Source organism: Lissotriton helveticus, chromosome 3_1, assembly GCF_964261635.1.
Source record: "Lissotriton helveticus chromosome 3_1, aLisHel1.1, whole genome shotgun sequence".
Lineage (NCBI taxonomy): Eukaryota > Metazoa > Chordata > Amphibia > Caudata > Salamandridae > Lissotriton > Lissotriton helveticus.
The window spans coordinates 245,812,588-245,832,297 of NC_136061.1; the positions used below are offsets into that span (position 1 = coordinate 245,812,588).

At 45.0% G+C, this 19,710-nt stretch overlaps 1 protein-coding gene across 4 annotated transcripts in view; it reads left to right on the top strand.

Annotated features, from left to right (window-relative positions):
* Positions 1-19,710, top strand: part of AKAP1 (A-kinase anchoring protein 1) — a 536,294-nt gene that overhangs the window by 100,362 nt on the left and 416,222 nt on the right. The window contains exon 2 of one of the 4 annotated variants that reach the window (XM_078679726.1): positions 1,562-2,044. The exons of the other annotated variants lie outside the window; for them this stretch is intronic. The gene's annotated coding sequence lies outside the window, so the exon portion shown is untranslated. The remainder of the gene's footprint in view (positions 1-1,561; positions 2,045-19,710) is intronic. 4 annotated transcript variants of the gene reach the window in all.

The following is a 19,710-nucleotide window of genomic DNA, read 5'->3' on the forward strand; positions in this document are numbered from 1 at the left end:
TTGTAAATGACTGCTATTTATTTATCTGTTTTTAAAACCAACACATAAAAATGTTGTCATTTACAATGCCAATAGCTCTAACATTTGCAAAGGTGAGACCGTTGCATTGTAAATGCTTGTTCAGACAGGTATTGGTGGTAACTGACTCTGACTAACCAGGCCTAGAGCCAGTGCAATGCTAAGACACTTAGAATACAGTGAAAACCCCTACATACACTAGGGAACACTATGCGTTGGGGTACTCCTGTGATTAGCATGACATCCTCTGTAAGGCCCTAGTACATAATAGGGCAGGGTGGTTAAAACGACCTCCTAATACGTGCCACGGGGCGCGTTTGCCCAGTGGTTAAGGGAGGGGGGGGGGGGTTAGCTGAGGTGATGTGTGCAAACCCGCCCTGTGGCCTCTTTAAGTTGGGAGATTAAGTCCCCTTGAATCCTGAGGGTCCTTGGGGTCCAACTAGCCCACTAGGTACCTCCCGTATGCGCTACAAAGCTGCGTTGCACAGAGGTGTAAAAAGGGGCGTTGCTGAACCACCTCTCTGCAACGCAGGCCTGTGGCGCTTACTGGAGGTACCTGGTGGCCTAGTTGGCCCCCAAGGGCCCTCAGGATTGAAGGGGACTTAATTCCCCAACTTAAAACGCACCACAGGGCGTGTTTGCACATGTAACCTCTGTCCCTGCCCCCTCCCTTTACCACTGTGCAAAGACACCCTGTGGCACGCTTTAAATTGGGAAATTAATTCCTCTTCAATCCTTAGGGTTCCAGGGGGCCAACTAGCCCACCAGGTACCTCCAGTATGCGCCAGGGAGCTGTCTTGCAGAGAGGTGTTGAGGCCACGCCCCTTTTTACACCTCTCTGCAACGCAGCTCTGTGGGGCTTTTACCCGGTTCCAAGTTCTGCAGCTCTGCCTTCGACATGCATTGGTTGTTTTAACCCACCACCCGCTGCCATTGATTTTAACAACCCCTCTGCTTTTAAAACACCACTTCCTCATCCCGCTATCTGTTGATTTACCCAGCCCTCATTTCCAAAAAGTAAAAAACCTCCTAATTAATAGAAAAGCTTTTAAATGCATAATCCGAAAGTCAATATTCCCTGAATACTTCAAAACAGTAGCAATACAAGCATTGACAAAGCCAAGAGATCTTGTATAGGCGAAACCTATTGGCTTTGCCAATACTTGTTTTTAGTATTGCTTTTCTCATCTTTAAGAGTCTTGCTTAGAGACTCTATTTCTGTATTGGAGGTTTTTATGCATATATTACGACAGCTAATAATATTCGGTACCCATGAGGTGTAGAGTAAAAATCACAAGTGCCCTGAAAAACATGAACTTCCTTCCATCATAAGTCCTTTGTCCGCTGTCTCCTTGTCCTCTTCCTTTTTGACATGCATATATTTCTTGCCTCAATTTTTATTTCTGTTTGATTAAAGTAAATGAACGGTATATTGCTTAATTATTTGCCAGTTGCTTCTGTTACGTTAGTAATTATTGTCAATGTTGTTCCTCAAGCTGTAAGTAATATTTTAATTTAGCCTGTTAACTTTTTTCCCATACAGTTGCACAGCATGCTTCAGAGTTTCGCCCTGCGGACTTTTTCCACTGAATCCTCTCTGTTGATGATGCTGGGGTGGTGTTTTCAAGAGCTGAGGTGGCGCTTGGGCTTCAAACGCCTGCAATCGTGGTAGCCTTCAGTAGGGGAGGTATTCTCCTTACAGGTTTCCCAGACATGCACAGTATTATTTGGTTGACAATGTGAGACCAACACATTTCTGCTGCTGGATGGAAGCTGTCAATCCTGTACTTCTAAAATCATTCCTAGTTCTGCTCACCTCCTCTGTCCGCTGCTGCAGTGAGTTGCATGAACGGAGCTGCCGTAATTCACAGAAAATAATTATTCATATGGAACCTTCCAATAACCGCACAGATTTGGTGATATCTCATTACTGAACACCTTTGCTCCATGGATCCTTTGTTGCATCCACCATTAATTGGACCCATTACATCCTATCCTGTGTGAAAGACCCCATTAAATGATAGGGGTGAGTAAATTGCACTTAAACATCATGAGTCTCAGCAATCTATGCCTTAATTGCTGGGCTTTCTAGACTCTGTTATTAAGTTGGCCTGTTATTCCAGAGCTGCATACATGAATAATATCTTGATAGCTCTTACAGTACCTTGGTTTTGATGTCTGGTGAAGGGGTACCACCTTCTTGAGATGTGGTGATGGAGAAAAATGAAGTTTCTTCCTGTGTTGGACACAGCCTTTCTTTTTAGCCAGCTGGTTACACTACAGGAGTTAGTGTAGCAGGCAGTTTTGAAACTTGTGGAAATATATCTGCATTGACACCCCTTTACATGGAGGGAAGATGATGCTTCATCCGCAAGACCAGCTGAGCTACTTCAAGGCTGTTTTGCACCAAACCCAAAACAGAAATGTACTGTACCGTTCGCTCAGGCGCCTTTAAAATATGGAAGCCTAAGGCCCAAAAACCACTACTTCCAGTTGTTCCCCCTGGTGAGGGGCTCATCAGTCCTGCATGTTGATAAAGAAAGAGATGACTTGTGTAGCTAGTCAAATTCCCAATGACCTTGAAGCGTGCAGTCCTCTAGACTAAAGAGTGAAAGGAGTTCCATGTCTGAGAGTCCTTTGGGCTCTAAAGCCCAGAATTACCAGTCAAGGTGGTGGTATATTTTTGTTTGTAAGTTATCATAGGTTCTAAGTCGTCTTGATGGACCGAGTCTACCAAAGTAAATTCTGATGAGCAAATTTTCTAAAGGCAAATGTTTAACAAGGGACTTGCAGGAGTGCCCAAGACCGTCCCAGAAGTGAAAAGTTGTGGTAATGTCATACATTGACCCAAGCGTATAGTGATACCAAGAAATGTATAGATAAGCCATGCAGGGCCTGCTAAGAGAAACGTTTGTACCTGGCAGGTCCTAGTATGAGATTATAGATGCGACAGCCAAACAGTTCTCATTATGGCCCCAGACATATTAACAGATTATCTCAATGAGCAGAGTGTGGTATCCCTTGTTGGCACTATAAATTGTTATATTGGCAGAGGTATTGATCTATCTTTTTGTGGAGGCAGATCAGGTCGTGAAAAGCTTCCTCTTTGGATAACTTTTTTTTTTTTAAAGCACAAGGTACATTTGTGAGAATCTTCTCACCTAGATGCCCCAAAATGTCTTAAGGTCTTCAGTCAGAACATTTTAAATGGGACAGGCTGTGATGGGAGTGCAGTCTGCTCAGGGTTCCAGAAGAGATCAAGCTGGGCATATCAACAATCTGCTGCTTTCTTTCTAACTAGCTCCAGGAGGCTGCTGAAAGTACAGTAGAGGAAGCAGTATTTACACCTACCAAATGCAATACAGCTGTACCTTATACCTTCTTTCTATGTTAGATTGGGAGAAGTGTGGCTCACTGGTTAGAGGAGGCAGACCCTGAAGCAGAGGTCAGACCAGGGTTCAATTCCTGACGCGGCACGATCTTGAGCCCAAATGTCCACAGACTCGATAATACTCCCTTCGGTGGCTACTCGAATCACGGGTTCACACTCTGCAACTCTGGGCAATAGCTTGCTTAATCTCCACTACGGCCCCCCCGCGGCGGGATGCCTTGCTTTCACCTTGGGGATGCCCAGTAGGGGTTATCTCACAGGGAAAAGCCAGGACGGGTTCCCAAAGCAAGCGCCTTGAGACCTTGCGGTGATAAGGCGCTATATAAGAACCTTTGACATTTGACATTGACATTTACATTAGATTGGGAGACCAAGTTGGGGAAATTGCTTCCCATTAGGCATCTTTTGAGTAGACTGCTGGGTACTAGTAGTGGTTTAAGGGTTCTCAACAAAATTGCCTCCCCCTTCCAAGCGGATAAAACAAAGTCGTAAACATTTGGGAAAGTAAGCTGGCTGCTATGAATGTTTTGCCAATGTGCAACATTCCGTCCATCATCTTGTGTGTTTTGCTGTTCGCCCTATGTGGAAGGGTATGCCCAGACGTGGGTCCCGTGCTCACTCCACCACTGGAGTCAAGCTATCCTGGCTGATGAATGAAGCCTGGTAGCCAGAAACCGGTCCTAGGATGCTTGATTCCGGTCCAGGGAAGACATGGCTCGGCAGTTCTGGCCGGACTGTTCCCGTGAGGCACAGGGTCAAGACTGATTTGCATATGGTCATGTCTGAACTGGGGTGGCGTGGTGAGCAAAATAACGATGGATTAAACCCAGATCTGTGACTGGGGGTGAATGTTTGGCAATGTGCAACATTCCGTCCATCTCTTGTGTTTTGATGGAAATGTCTTAGCCTGTTGGTCTTTCCTGAACAATATTTTTGCGTTTAAAAAAACAAAACGTGTGCCTTTGACTTGTGATCACCTTGGAAGAATTCAATAGCTCAATGTACTTAAAGACAGAGGAAATAAGTCTGTGGTATGTAAAAGGAGCAGAATGGATGGTCCATAACTTCTAAATTGCAATTCTTTCTGCCTGTAGACAAATTCTCAGTTCCAGTGACGGAATGTTTCAATGCCATCGCTTTGCTTTCTTGGTGTTTTACCAAGATGGGGAGTCCAGTTGTTTTATTCCTCCAAATGAGTATTGTACTACGGTTACGTTATGCTCATGTCCCAGACTACATCTCTTCTCCTGCACCATCTTCATGTGGCAGTGTCTCTCCTTCAAGACCAAAGATCTCCATCAACTGTTCAGTGCCCAAGCTGAGGTATATGGAACTTTTGGGGTTCAAGTATTGTCTTAGTGACCCTTCAACTCCAGTGAAGGAAGTTGAAGTAGTTTCTTGTCCAAGATTGACATTCACAAATATTAATTTAGCCTAGTCATTATTTTGCGTCCTCTTTATTACAGAGCCTTAAAGTACTAAAAAGTATTAATCCAAGCAAAGGCCTGTTATATTAGTGAGTTTTTTCTTGTGAGCCTGTTCGCAGAAGCAGGGCAGAAGGTCCAGTGGTGGTTATACCACATTGATGCCCGAATAGCACAGTGATATTTGGCTTTTCACCATATGTGATGGAATCATATGCCCGCAAGTTAGACTGGTGTGCCATCTGCTAGGATCTCTTGTGAGTGGAACTGAACAGAATTGAAACTTTCATACACTGCCTAGAATTGCTTGTGGCCTCTGTTTGATTAAGAACTTGGCCTGTATGCACTTGTGCTGTATCCTCTTAAATGGACAGTAACTCAGTGGTCCAGCACATCAATGGACTCCCCAGTCAAGGAGAATATCAAATGCTTGCAAATTATACAAAATGAGCTAGTTAGAATAGTCTTCAAATTCAAGAAATGTGTGCTAGTATCTATCATTTGTGAAAGTTACATTGGATACCTGTGGAGATGTACATCACATTTAAGGCTTTTTATATGATGTATACAATAATCACGGAATTGCACCCAAGTTCCTGATGCCACATTTCTATGCTCTCTGGTCTAGTATTAGGAAAATGTTTGAAGCATGCCCGACAAGCTACACCAAGTTGGACGAGGAGCTAGCTTGTGGAGTAAAATTTGTTTAGCGATGCACCCCCATTTACACTATTCAAGGTTCAGGGAAGCCTTGAAAAACTGGAATTTTTTTCAACTAAATACTTGTCAGTAGCAGACAGTCCACCCTTTATGTTGACAAAGCCAAAGACCTTTTGCATTATTGCCTAGACTTCAAAGAATATCAGTGATGCATAGTACCTACTGGGGACTCTCCAGATCTCTCGGGGACCGCAGTGAATGGAAAAAACAGCTCAGATGAAGCCTCAGAGAATCATGTCCCTCTGAGGTCCATGCGAGGTGGATTATGCAGCTGGAGGCCATACCCAAAACCTCCGGCAATGAATGCTTTACTCCAGGATTGAAGGTGGCATCAGAATTGTACTTTCCCTTTATTAGCGATTAATCCAGAGGGTGATGGCTCAAGTCTAAAGATTAGCAGATAGTATCATATTGACTTCCTTATCGAGTTCTCAAATCTGTTTTCTAAATTACTGGACCTTCTATCTACCGCAGAGTCCTACAATAGTGATTAATCGTTTGGGGCCTTATTATTCTCATGTAGCTATTGAGAGGCGTGACATCTCCCTTTCATTTAACTCACCTGTCGATGAGCACTCATTTGGGTGCAGGCCTCTCAAGGGCATTAGATTATGAATCCTTTCTGAACCACACATAATTAAGACTTGTCAAGGAAACCGTTCTCTGCCAACTATATTACGGTTTCATTTTGCGCAAGAGGTTCTTGGGTGTCTGGACTCTTGATTTTGATGGTAGAATGTACACATCATAATGTTCTTGTTTTATAGAAGTAGAATTACGTACAACACTAGATTAATCTTGGCTTCCCTGGGAATCCGTGGTTGTATGTGGCGAGATGAGTTTGGAAAAGGTTTGGTCAAATATTAACGTTTTAGAAGTACTTTTCTTCTAGGGTAGTACCCCACCATGACTTGCGTTGAGTAGAATAATCAGGTGCTGGATAGATAAAAGCGATGATGAGGCTCCCTTTTATAGCGGAGGAAAAGAACAAAACCTTATTACCTCTAACTTTACGTGGAAGATGTAAGAGCTGCAGATTGGCCCTCAGAGTCTACTTTTGCAGAGTTCTATTTTAAATTGTTTTCAGATGTACCAACATCAGTAGTTATTTTTTAACAAATGTAATCCTTTTCTCTAGTCCTGAATAGAATCTGGAATTTCCTAATTTTCTCAACAGAAAGTTAAGAGTTTATTAAGGACATGGAGGCTTCAAATTATCCCACCCAGAATACTTTGGATGAGTTCCTAGTAATGTTCTAGACAGATGAGTTTATTTATATCCGTTATATTCTGCCCTGTGAAAGAGTTTGTTTCGTATATTGGTGACTTTATATGAGGCCGCACATTTTTTATATAATTGATAATTGCAGTATGTTTATTTTTAAGAACGGTTCTGAAGCAATAGTGAATGTTATCAAAGTTTGGATTACATGTTTATATTTCGTAACTTCACTCAAAAGGATTAAGAGCCGGCAGACAAAAACATATACGTGGAAGCTGATCATTGGTTGATGTATTTCATGTGACTTTTAGCTCTTAACTGGAGTCTCATGGTATTGAAGTTTAGTAAATGTGTTTTCAATGCTGGATTGTCAGCAGAGGAAGCTGTAAAGCATAATCTTTTCAGCGATGACCTTTCTAAAGCTTTCATTGCAAAACTGTTATATACATACTTACATACATACACACTTTATACTTAACCATTGATCAGGTTACACTTAAACTATACAAAAATTTGGCAGTAGGGAACAATGCGCTAAACAGTGTAGATCAATATTTTCTTTATATGTACACCTAGCAAAATGCTATAAGGTAGAGATACAACTCCTGCCGTGGGTTGTAACAATAGGCAGATAGAACTCTGCCAACAAACATCAACACAATTTCTCAACCTGAGCAACTCTAGAGATTATAAATGTCCATATCAATAATAGCTCTTTCAAACTGATGTCATTTTCTGTGTCTTCTTTATTTGATCCAAAGTAGACGCCGACATAAGAATGTGCCTCCAAGATATTCCGATACTCTGCACACCGGTTATACGTTACGAGAATAACTGAACTTAGAGAATTGCAATTAACCAACTAGAAGAAAACTTCCTTCTAGTTGAGCCTTGGGTCAAAATGGTCGGGATACCTGGTCAGGATTGATGTGATGCATGCGAGATATTTTCTGACTATTTATATCGAGGAGTTTGTATTTGGAACCTAATTTCCCTTATCCAATTTGAAATAAATACTATTGCCTGACGAAGTCTATTGGCTGGAAAGCCAGACGAAACACGTGTTTGCAAGATCAGTTGGCTATTTGTATTGAAGAAATCTTTGGTTATTTTTACCCAGTGACTGACTGAAATTAAGAATTTACTTTGGATCAAATAAAGAAGACACAGAAAATTACATCAGTTTGAAAGAGCTATTATTGATATGGACATTTATAATCTCTAGAGTTGCTTAGGTTGAGAAATTGTGTTCAGGTTACACTTACCACTGCCTTACTCATTTGAATGATTGTGAAGGTACTGCTCTTTGCAGAATACCATACAGTTTAAGTAGCGTGTGATATTTAGGATATAAAACCCTTATTAAGAAAGGAACTCATTGTTTTTGTGTCAGTGATGCGATTTGCAATGAGTCTCTCGCTAACCAGCACATCCTCCTCACTTTAGTGTTTCTCCACCACTCTGTTGTTCTGTTCTAATATTGAAATGTTCTCCAAATGAGTTCCCTGAGAAAGCAAAGAAAACGGCTCAGCAAATCATTCTATAAAGCTTTAGTGATCTGGGTACCTTAGAATGAAGAGGCGAAGTACAGAGGCAACAAGAGAATGTCTCAAAAAATCTCAGGCATCATCTATCCCTTATCTCCATTACCACTTCTCGAGACGCAATATCTAACCAAGAACTGGGAATAGATTGAACTACATGAACTGTAAATACAACCAGAATACAGACCTCGGTCACCCTAGCCCACACTCCCTCCGACCATTCAGAAACTAAATGGGTGTGCATTTTAGAATTAACGCAGCAATACCCAAATTTATAACTTTAGTATCTCGGGTATTGGATTGTGAACTGTTGCCTCAATGTGCTGCCCCACTTTTTCTAAAAGTATTTGTTGTATACATATATATTATTAGTGTAAGCCTTTTTTTGTGGCTCGACAGCTGTTCCTTTCTTTTAATGTGTTTTTGCAAATATTTTAATTTACAGTTTCAAAATAAGTCTGTTGGAATGCAGAAATACAAATAAATGCCTGTCGCATTGGGATGTATGCTTCTGCATGCTATGTGATGCATGCACACATACGGCTTCACATGGAAGTCTCTGCTGCATCAGATTTTTTTTATCTGACGCGGAGTAATGCAGACAAAAAAACAGGGACCGATCGAGACATGGGGGCAGTCAGTCACAGCCTTTATAAATAACAAGCATTTACAATGCAATAGGGCTCGCAGCATTAAAGTTTGAGTTATTGGCATTGTGTATGACAATGCGTTGCTTAAATTTTCCGAAAAATCTGAATTGGTGTATAAAGACTTGCAAACTGTCATATGTTGAGTGAGGGTGCGTGAGGGGGCGTGAGGGTGCGTGAGGGTGCGTGAGGGTGTGGGGGTGTGGGGGTGTGAGGGTGTGGTGGGTGTGAGGTGTAGGGGTGTGAGGGGGTGAGGGGTGTGAGGGGGTGAGGGGGGTGTGTGAGGGTGAGGGGGGTGAGGGTGAGGGCGTGTGAGGGCGTGTGAGGGTGTGAGGGCGTGTGAGGGTGTAAGGGTGAGTGAGGGTGTGTAAGTTTGAGAGTGGGTGAGAGGGTTTGAGGGTGAGGGTGTTTGAGGGTGAGGAGGTGTGAGGGTAAAGAGTGAAGCATTGTGCAGCGTGCACATAGTAAGGGTGATGCAGTACCCTCAAAATAAACATGCTGGAATTCAGGAAATAAGTGAGCAATAAAATGCTTTTACAATTTTTTTTATCTTGTCACATTTGATGCGCTTTAAAAGATGGTCAAATGTCAGACTTTTTTGGAAAGTTGGTACTTGTTGTTTTAACGTGGAGTGTCGAGTTTACTTTTCTTTCTCCGAATGTAAAGAGGATTTTGTAAAGCAAACTGACAGTGGCCCGCTCAATTCCGAGCGCGCGGCCAGCTCCTGTCCCCTCTCCTGGAAAGTAGACTCGCTCACAATAGGGTCTCTGGCGAGACCGCGCTTCGGCTCCAGCCCTCAACCTCCACCCATGCACCCTGTGTACATTTGTTTAATTTTTTATGTCCAGTGGAGGAAGAACTAACCTACAAAATTCCCCTTGCAGGGCCGTGATGACGTCAGGAGCAGGCTGGGCAGAATGAGTGCTCCTCCAAAGTGCACCCTTCCAGACTACCTGCTGGAGATGTTTTTTGTGGAAAGCTACTTTATCGCGCCCGGGCAGGCTGTCTTCAGTGGGTCTCATGCTGCTTAGGTTTGGAACTCCCTGCCTTTCAAAATGTACCAAAAATTCACTTAGGTGCGTTATTGTTCCCAAACCCTCCGTTATCCTGCTCCTTTAGAAGCACCTAGAAACTAGTTTTCTTACCCAACAGTGCTCACTCTCAAAAACATAATGGAAGCTATTTTTTTTTTTTATAACTGAGGGTGACCTTTTATATTTCAAGAACATCACTACATATTAGATAACAGACTAAGCCTTTAAAAAGTATCCAGCGTTCTATCAAAGAGGAGGGAAAACAGTATAGCAGGTTTAAAAAAAAAAAAACGAAATTAGAAAGTGCCAAATATTATTGCACCAAGTACCTTTTCATTACAACTCTCTGCTAATATGAAGATGCGCTGCTTTCTAAGGTGCTTTTGCTAAGATGTGAACCACACCGAAGAGTGAGCACCAGAGTCCGGTGATTTAACTGAAAGTAAGGGGGGGGGCTACTATATACATGAGCTGTAAGGCCAGGATGTTAATGTTAGACAGCCTCACCTCAAAGACAACCCCCTCCCCCCAGGAGGCTGTGGTGATAGCAGCTGCTTTCTGTAGAGATTCCCTCCACAAAGTATAGTGCAGAAAAATGTAGGAATGTATTCTTAGGTTGGTAGACGGAAACCGAAAGAACAAGATCAGACATGCAATATAATTTGAGAAACTCCTTTCAATAAAGTGTTTCGGGGTTTTCTAAAGAATTAACAGCTAGGTTTCTGCAGTGTTTAACTTTAAATCATATTTTTGAGCTTCTAAGATTTTTTCGGGCTTTTTGATATTCGTGTGCACCGAGATTCTGGTGGTACAGGCGCGTGTAAGTGCCGTCTGCGGTAATGGATTTTGAAACCTTCATTTCCATAGATATTGGTCTTGAGGGCAGAGGAAAACCCGCTTTCCATGCAAACATTTGAGCAGACAGTCCCCGCAGAGAGCTCCAGCTGAGTGCAAGCCAAAAGGCTACTTAATATTGAAAGTGACTAACCACACAGAGCAGATTTGCAGACTGAATATTTTTTAGGGCTACTTTGGCACAGAAAATATATAATTGGCTCCACTTCTAAATATATTCTGTAATGTCCCTGCCAAATTAGTGGCGGTACACGTAAATCACACGCGGATAAAAGGGTGGCCATCCCCAACCCTCTGATGTCAATAACAGCAGAGTGACAGCCACCACTGGACTCTGGAGACGTCCAATTAGAATAGAGATTGAGCCAGAGATGCAAGCACCCCGGTAGCAGCTGCCCGACACCCCCTGAGTTGCTTCGGTCACTCGCGGGCATCCTCGCTAACAGCAAGGGACCAGGCATGGCAGACAGGCTCACTTGGTGGAGCGCGTTATGATGAAAAGGTATCGCCGTGGAAGATAAGAACCCAGAACATTACAAATGGCTAAAACTAAAGAGAAAGACGCTAATTCTACCAATTCCTGAAAGAAAGAAAACATAGCTGTGCGTAAACCGGTGGGGACCAGGGGTTTGCATGCGCGCTCGCCGGGTCAAGTCCAACAACAAAAGGGAAAGCCAAAGGCTACAGCAGCGACGGAAGGAATAAAAAAACACAACTTGTAACAGCCACTCAGCCATAATCTGGGCGCAGCGATGCTGGTCCACGATCCTCAGCAGGTAGACTTCTTGCTCCGGTTCCCGCCTCTCGTAGTAGTAGAGCCCCGACATGGCTCCAGATCCCCTGTTTGACACTGATCCAGTGGTTCCGACAAGGAGCAGCATTATATGCGGCGTAAGGCGTAAGCAAAAACCAAACTGTGGCCAAAAACGAAACTTGCCGTGGGGCGGGACTTCCGTCTTCGGAAGCCCGCGCCCACGGAGTGGCTGGCCAGAAAAGCAGTGCTGGTGACGCGGGGCTCCCATGCCCGAGGAAGAGCCCCGCGGAGGATGCATTAGTCCGGAGTGGCGGTAAGTGGGGCTTGGGGGGAGGGGGGTGCGCATGTGTGTATGGTGCGCTGGTGTGTGTGTGTGTGTGTGTGTGTGTGTGTGTGTGTGTGTGTGCGACGGCGGGGGGTGTCTGTATGCGTTGGTACGTGTGCTTGTGTGTAGGTGCGCCCGTGTGTGTGTGCGCGCATGCGTGCAGGGGGAGGTGTGGCTGTGTGGTACAGCTTTCCAGGAGAGGAGACAGGAGCTGGGCACAGCGAGCGCGTTCACGTGTGCGTGGCTCGCTCAATTCGGAGCGCGCGGCCAGCTCCTGTCCCCTCTCCTGGAAAGCAGACTCGCTGACAATAGGGTCTCTGGCGAGACCGCGCTTCGCGCGGCTAACGCCACAAGCCCTAAAAAAGGAGACAAGAATGTTCCTTCTAATTACCGCTCAATTGCACTGCTTGACTTGGGGGAAAATCTTTGGTAGGGTCATTTTAGGGAAGTTGGAAGCCTTGGTGAGTGAAAATTCCTCCTTCACTAAAGTGTAATATGGATTCCGCCCAGGAATGGGCACTAGTAAGCAAGCTTTACATTTTTCTCTAATGCTGGGTAAATATGTCAAGGCCAGGAGAGAGGCCATACATATGACCTTCATGGACCTTTCCTGTGCCTTTGACTTAGTGGACAGAAACAACCTGTGGGACATTATGGGACATGCTGGAATGGCACTAAACGGCTACAATTAAGACACAAATATGGAAGTTTGTTATTCTCAGACAGGCGGACAGACTCAACCCTCCCCCAATTCAAGTTACACGTGAAGTGGGACAAGGTTGCAACCTGGTGCATTTTTTATTTTTTTGTTATATTCACTCCCTTGAATCCTTTTCTTAAACTGTACTCCTGACGTCCCGATGATTGGTTTGTGTCTAGTCCTGTTTTACTACACGCGGACGATGCCGTCCTCTTGGCCTGCACGGCTAATGGTCTGCAAGCACTTAAATATGGGTTTTTATAGCTTTATGCAGGAGATGGAACTTAAAGTAAATAATGGCAAATCCTATATTTTAACATATCGGCCGAAGACCCACCTGTTCAAAGAAGATTTTAGTGGACTTGCACCGATAAAAAAAAACCCAATAAATTTGAGCTATTTGGGCACCCTATTTAGCGCTAATCTGAGATGAGACCGCTTAATTACTCAGAAGTCCCAGTTGATGGAGGTGGTATGTGAATCACTGTTTGGATTTGCAAAAAATGTAGGACATAAACCTACCCATTGAACTGACTGTGCTATACAGGAGTAAATGCCTGTCAGCGGGCACATTTGGTGCATGAGTATGGGTGCATACATCTCTAAAGAACTCTTGGGCAGCAGAAAATGCATTTTTAACCAAGCCTTTTGGACTACCCAGAGCTACTTTAAGTTTTTGACTCGCAATGACATGGACCTAGATTGCCTAGATGTTCTGGTGGGCCTGCCACCCATCTTGTTGTGAATCTGGATTTAAGTTTCACTCTGGGATTAGTGGCAAATTATCTGAAACAGACTAACATGTATGCTATCCCATGGATTACGTACATAAAAACACTCTTAAAGACCTAGGATTATCTAGTGTCTTTGCGAAGATAAGCTAGATGAGATTACGCACAAAGGACTTGGTAAAGGACACATTATGCTTATAGAGACCAGATGAGATTTGAGTAATTGCTAGACATGTTAACACTCAATTCATATATTCCATTGTCAACTTACAAAGGCATGGAGCCCCATCTATCATGGATAAAGGCACCAGAACATAGATTTTTTTTGACTTGCCTTTGAGTAAACCTGATTCACTTCTTGGTGGCTTTTCACTCTGCTGGGACTTTGGTTCGCATCATTACCCTGCCTCTTGTGCGACAGAGTGTCTATACGGTCCACTGCACGCTTTATTTTGCACTTTTTATTCTGATTTTAGAGCCTGGTTTTTTTTTTTTTTTTGAAAACCTTTATTAAAAAAAAACAGGGAGATACATGCGCAGGCCCACAACCATCATGGCCGGCCGCAAAACATTCAATAAAAACAGGAGAAATTTCAGGTCAATCAGCAAACAGGATATGTTAAAGTACACCAGGCGCGGTTGTGAGGCTCGCAACACAGGATACGAGGTTTTCATTTTTAAATTTTGAAGAGGAGTAGGGGCTGCAACAGCAAGGACACAACACCTTACAGGAGAGATATACAGAAAAGACGAGGGGGACGCACCCCAATGGCAGTCAGGGATAGGCTATGGCAACAATATAATCTAGGCAGCCGCGGCGGTAACATTAAACTACAGACAATATTACAGTAAACAACGTTCCTAAATAACACCCCAGAGAGCCCACCCCCAAGAACAAAGAAACAGGGGCTAGTGGAGATGCCGAAAGAAGAGGTAAGATGCGAGACCAAGAGACAGCCAACCCTACTAAAGAGGAATAGAGCCTGGTTTTTATGCCCAGTTTTAGCCGGCATACATTCTAAAATAGATCAAGAACCTTTGTTGGTTCTACAACGTTGCGAGTTCCCAACAAACTGCTATGCAGTGTTGAATTCTATTTCTCTGGTGAGGAGCTTAGGGAAAAAGATGTTGCATGACCCAGCTATGATGATATGGAAGGGCAATGATGACTTGGATTTTAGTCAAGTCAAGTCAAAAGAAGTCTTTATTCGATTGTTCATCTTAAAAGACATGCTACACATCCAACATTCTGTCTCAATTTCTAAAGTGCACGGATAGTTGTTTAAAAAAATAACTTAATATGAAGTTAAAAACATGTACTAAGACCGAATTAAATCATTTATACACGACTTCATTTGCAGAGTTAAAAGTTAAACATAATAAAAAAACAGTTAATACAAGATGTCAGTCTAATTGGGACCTTGTAGCCTATTTAACTGGGACCTTGATGCGAGTTAATCAACCTCAAGCGTAGAATCCAAGCCCAACCAAGATATTTTGCAACCCCTATTACTATCAAGGGCGATAGATCAGATTTTAGGATTCTACAGGCTGTAGATGCTGAACGAGTGCCCAGACTTCTACATAGTGGACGTAGCCACTTTTTTCTAGGGGCAACATACAGGGGGCATACAAAGAGAAAATGACACACACTTTCACCCTGCCTAATACACAGTGGGCAGTGCTCTGGCCCTCCCTTACCCCATGATGTAGTTAGGCACCTCAGTGGTAACGAGCCAACTCTCAGTTGATGGAAAAGTTTGCGATCCAGGGGCTTGGTGATGACATCCCAGTACTTTTCAAAGGACGAGACATCCTTCAGAAGAACAAATGTCGTTGTAAGGGAACTTCCTGTCATTTCCGAGTGTCTTTTACCAACAACCCATTCCCAGTATAGATTTCTCAGCTCTTTTTTTGGGAGGAAAGGTGGCCGAGTCAGGGTTGTGCCATAATTCACCAAGCCCCATCGCGCACAGAGTAGATCTTACCCCTTTGAACCATCCTATATTGTCAGAGCCCAGGAAATCCCTTACCTCTAGACATGCTTTGGCGTAGAGCAGTAGCTCTGGTGTGGTCCACAAGCGCCGCCAAAATGCTAGGGGTCTGAATCTCGCTAGGTCTTCCACTGGTTGGCACCCTAGGTCGTACAAGAGCGGGATGCGCGGAGTTGATTTCGGTAGTCCAATCGCCGCCCTGAGAAATTTATTTTGGGCTATCTTTAGGGGATCCAGATTACTGAAGCCCCAGAACTCTGCTCCATACAGAACAGAGGGCAACATTTTTGTGCCATAGATTTTCATGAGCGGGGACATTGGCCGGGTGGAAGAACTTTTATGTTCTTTGAGGAGGGCTCCTCCTATTTGCGCATGTTTTTGTGCCAAGAGCTCGACTTGCGGTTTCCAACTAAGGTTTTCACTAAAAGTGACACCTGAATATGTGAATAACGTAGTCTGCTCGAGGGTGGTAACCCTGGCAGCAGTTGGAGATGTTCCTCTCAGCACCATAAACTATGTTTTGGATACGTTAACCTCCAGCTCATGCTCGCGGCAAAACAACTCAAATCTTGACAGGGCCTGCTGGAGACCCTGCCTCGTCTTGGATATTAACAGGGTGTCGTCCGCAAACATGAGCAGGGGTACTTTCATCCCCGCCAGTGTAGGAGCATCCGTGGGGTGGTTCACAAAATAATTGGTGACCCCATTAATAAATAGGGAAAACAAAGTAGGGGCCAAAACACACCCTTGTCTAACACCTTTGGCAACTGGAAATCTATCCGTAACCTCCCCAGGCTTACCCCAACGTACTTGTGCAAAAGTGTGGGCATGTAAATTCACTAAAAGTCGCACAAGAACAGCAGGCATTCCCAGTTTCAATAGGCAGTCCCACAGCTTGGACCTAGGAACAAGGTCAAATGCGGACCTTAGGTCCACAAAGGCCGCGTATAGCTTGCCCTTCCCAAAAACAACTGTCTTCCAATATAGGAGCACAAAACGGAATGCTTGGTCAAGAGTGCTCACATGGGACCGGAAACCTGCCTGCAGAGGTGTGAGAATATCAAAATCATTAATGCATTCCTGGATCCTACCTAATACGAGGCGGGCTGTTATTTTTTGCACCGCATCGATGAGGCTGATCGGTCGGTAGTTTGAGGGAACCGAGCGATCGCCTTTCTTATAAATTGGTAGAATTTCTGCCCCGTACCAGGAATCTGGGACCTTCGCTCCAGAAGCAAGTGCATTTACCAGATGGAAGATATAAGGGGCCCAGAGATCCTGATCCTGCAGAAATACATCAGCCGGAATGCAATCTGGGCCAGGTGCTTTACCTCTCGGGATTGTTTTCATAATATTTCTAACCTCGGAGATAGAAAACGTGCGTGATTCCTCAGAAACGGAGCATGGGAGATCAACCAAAACAACATTGTTACTCCTGAATTGTTCCTCAAAGAAGCTTACCCACTGTTGTTGACCAACATGTGCTGGGCTAGGGTGATCATCCTGGCATTTCCCCCATTTTAGTAGGTGCCAAAACTGTTGCATATTTCGATAACCACAAGCTTCGGTCAAGGTTAACCACCGGTCCTCATCCCAATTAGTTTTAGCCTTATGTTTAGCTTCATTGTAAACTTTTCTACAGGACCTAATTCGACCATGGTTTTTAGATTTGATAGCTAAAAACAAGTCCCCTTGTGTCCGTCGACACTCATCATACCATGCGACTACTCTAGGCTTCATCTTCCTGACCTGTTTAGGGATAATCTTAATAAACAGCTTTTTGAGGCCCAGAAACAAATCGGTATGTATACTTGTAAGACTTGCATTAATCTCGTCCTGCGACCCACAATTATTCAAAAGCTCCAAAGAGCTGGACACTAAAGTTCTAATCTCCTTTCTCGCCCCTTCATCCACAGCAATTTTAGGCCAGCGCACCCTTCTCATATCGTTACTTAGGGTAACCTCAGCTGGGACTACGTTTGACTCACAACTCTTGGTCCTTTGAAAGCTAAAGTCCCTTAAAGCCAATACAAGCGGGTCATGATCACTTTCGGGGCGTTCAATGATTTCCATGTCAACAACTGCAACCCACAGCTGCACATCGACTAAAATGTAGTCGATGCGACTGCTGTGTCTGCCGTTGTTGAATGTGTGCCTACCCTTCCTGTCTGATCTTACCCTACCGTTAGTTGCTCTCAGGCCCTGATCTAGGCACAACCCCTTGATAAATGTGGCGGAGCAAGATCATTTCCCAATCGGTGGTAACTCGAGCTGTGGAATTCCCCACGACATGTCGTCTTCCTCTGTAAGGGAACCATCTTCAATACCCAGGGGCTCAAAGCATGTATTAAAATCCCCCAACACGACCTTATACCCCTCTTCAGTTACATTAGAGAGGAAGTCGTCCAGGAGGAGAAGGGTTGGTGAAACCCTTCCACCCTGGAGGCCCCTAACATAAATATTAACTAAAAGGATATTTAAACCTTTGGAAGATCTAATCCTAATTATTAATATATCTGGACTGTCTATGGCAACTTCTTCAGCCCATACACCTTCACATTGGCGAACCCAAGTTGTCAGCCCTCCAACGGGGCGCCCTTTTTGTCCTTTTGTAGCGGGTTTACTAAAATTTAGAAACCCCACCCAGAACACCGGCAAAAGTGCCCATGTTTCTTGAAAGGACCAAACATCCCCTTGATCTATAAAATCCACCCATCCAATCAGGGATGCACAAACGGGACTCAAGCCCAGCTATGTTCCAACCTACACACTTAGTGTAGGCGGAGTCCAACAAATGGGGGTTTATTACCGCGAGCTGGGCTGGCGCAGTAACTGGGGGAATGGATGAGATATTATCTTGTGCCGTTGTTGTACTAACACTAATACTAGGTTCAGAACACTGAGCAATGGATATAACCTCCGGACCTATATCAGCTGGTGCAAAACCCCTCTTTTCCCCTGTATTACATAGAACCTGCCCAGCAATGAGTCAATCATTTCCATCAAGATAAGACAATGGAGCATATCTCCCAGCGGAGATCAAAGACTCAACGCTTAGCAGGTTTGTCCGGCCCCGGAGAGCGATATTGATAGGCCTGGGTAGCAAAGGTGTCACATTAATGCTAGGGCGGGCTTTAGGAAAAAAGTCAGAGAGTCCCCACGTTACAATAGGGCCATCACCAACTTGTGGACGCCAGCCTCTGAGAAATGGAATTACTTGGGTACTCCTAAAGTTAACGATAACAAGATTGCCTGATATATCTTTAGTCCTGCGGCCAAGCCACCCCACCCTTCGAACATTTAGGATACGGCCAACTATGGAAGGAGGAAGGGGTCTGTTAGACGGACCGGGAGGGTCGGCCGAGGATAAGGGGAGAGGTCTCCGGGGAGAGCCGTCTCCAGTGAATCGTACAGACAAGTAACTTCCCCCCCACAGACGGACACCACACAAGGATAAAGTTCAACGATACTTTATAGGCAATTCTTCAAGTACGGTAGAATGGTACAAGGAGGTCTGGACTCAGGGGTCCCCTCTATTCTGGTCTCTGTTTGGGAAAAGGGTAGCGGGACAGTCTTGTTACCAAAAAGATGGAAATAGCTCTCAATCCTCGAGCTCGGTGGTGTAGATGAACGGGCCGCGGCGGAGCCAGCAGGTCCCGAGATGGATGAAGGAAGACGACGGTCCGCGGCAGAGCCAGCAGGTCCCGATGAAGGTGGTGGTTACAAACGGTCCGCGGCCACGCCAGCAGGTCCCGACGACGATGAAGGATAGGGTGGTTCCCAAAGCCGCGGCAGCGCCAGCAGGCAAGACGAGGGTGCACAAGACAGAGCTACGGCAGCGCCAGTAGTCCGTCCAGGATGAGTTCTTCTTTGCGTCTCTCGACTCCAAGATACAACTCCCGTCCTGCTCTGGAGCTGCCCCAGTTATAGGGCTGGTGTGCTTTGATGTCCGGACCCTCGCACTTGGAGGTCGGGAGGTCCGGGATGAGGGAGTCCAGACACCCAGCAGGGGGGTGGAGCCAGCGCCCGGGGAGGCGATGGGCGAGCCGCACTTGGCGGGGGAGAGCCATCGACACCTCTTGCTCCCATTGACTGACCAAGTAGCCCGCTCACCTCCTGGGTGGATGTTGGTGCCGGAATGTCTGAGGCCTGGCCAGGCCCAGGGTTGAGGTCGATCGGGGGCCAGGCGGCCTCGTGGTGGAGTGTCCAAGATGGCGCCCAGGATGGGCGCGTAGGCCGGTAGTGGGTCGGCCTACGCGGTCAACAGGTTCGAGTGTAGGGGTCCCTGCGGGGACGGTGGACGTGCAATGGTGGTGTGTGGTACTTGCGTGGCTGGGCTCGGGCCTGGTTG